The 1,141-nt window shown below is 50.4% G+C and overlaps 1 protein-coding gene across 1 annotated transcript in view; it reads left to right on the top strand.

Moving 5' to 3' along the window:
* The first annotated feature begins 514 nt into the window (after positions 1-514).
* LOC102680013 (serine proteinase stubble-like) overlaps positions 515-1,141 on the top strand; it is a 54,172-nt gene continuing 53,545 nt past the window's right edge. The window contains exon 1 of the mRNA XM_031512679.1: positions 515-868. The gene's annotated coding sequence lies outside the window, so the exon portion shown is untranslated. The remainder of the gene's footprint in view (positions 869-1,141) is intronic.

Below are 1,141 nucleotides of genomic sequence, written 5' to 3'. Positions count from 1 at the left end.
CGATGGAAATTTTTAGTCGAGGAAGAGGAGGGGAGGAGGGAAGATAGCGATAGAAATCGATAGAAGCAGTGTATCGCGATACGATAGGGTATCGAAGAGAAAAGAGAAAAAGAGAGAAAGAAGGTGGACCTTCAGAAGAGGCGCGTGAAATCACCGGTATTCTTCCTGGCGGGAGACGACACGTGGTTTCTGCAGGCACGCGGCTCCCTACTCTCCACCACGAGTTCCTCGTCCACGCTGGACGCAATCAGCCGATCCTCAAAGCGCGACCGGTAGTCGTACCGCGTGCACGTGGAGCTCTCCCATCAACCGATTATCGCCCATCGATCTCCGTCTCGTCCGCGCAGCAGGATCTAACGTCCAGTTGGCGCGTGATCCCTGACGATGATCGTACGCCCGGCCTTGCTCGATCTCGATCCATGACCCCGATCGTAAATCGTCGCGTAAATTTTGAAACAGTCGGAGGGAAATAGTCGCAGAAATTTTCTCGATATCGATATATCGCGAGCGTATTTGTGAATCGACTTCCGTGGAAAAGCCGTGGGTCGGTGGTTCGTGGTGAATCACTGTTTTGGGGCCGGCCTACCATCCAGTCATCCGGCCAGACTGGATCCGACCGGATTTCACCTTTCGACCAGAAGAACAGAAGGGATACAGGGTGGTTCCTCGGAGTTCAGTGGCACATGTGATCGTGATCGAGAGAGCTGCTCCAGTGTTCTCGCGCGGGGGCCAGCAGCGGTTTTTGTCCTCCAGTTTTGGATCTTGAGGAATGGACGGCCAAGAATGAAGAAAGGGTGAACGTTCGGCTGCGTAGAACGTGAGCGAGAGAGAGAGAGAGAGAGAGAGAGAGAGAGTTGCTTCAAATCGGGTGAGTCAACGTTTTGTTTTTATTTTTTCGAATATTTGTCTCGAGATGTCGTGTATCGACAACTACGCCGTTTCGCGTTTTCTATTTACCGGTATTTAGCTGCGAGGCTTGTTTATCTCGTTCGACGAGCGTACGGATCGATTGTTGTGTTGCGTTTGTGGTTTACGTTCGGATACTTTCTTGCGAAAAAAAAGAAAAAAAATTGTTCCCGTGTAATAACTTCGGAGACATCGTAGAGTGTCGCGAACTAGGTTATATCTTTTACATGGAAAA

The sequence above is a fragment of the Apis dorsata genome, unplaced genomic scaffold (genome assembly GCF_000469605.1).
Source record: "Apis dorsata unplaced genomic scaffold, Apis dorsata 1.3 scaffold_499, whole genome shotgun sequence".
Taxonomy (NCBI): Eukaryota; Metazoa; Arthropoda; class Insecta; order Hymenoptera; family Apidae; genus Apis; species Apis dorsata.
The sequence above is the reverse complement of the archived record's forward strand: the minus strand, read 5'-3'. Positions and strand labels throughout refer to the sequence as shown.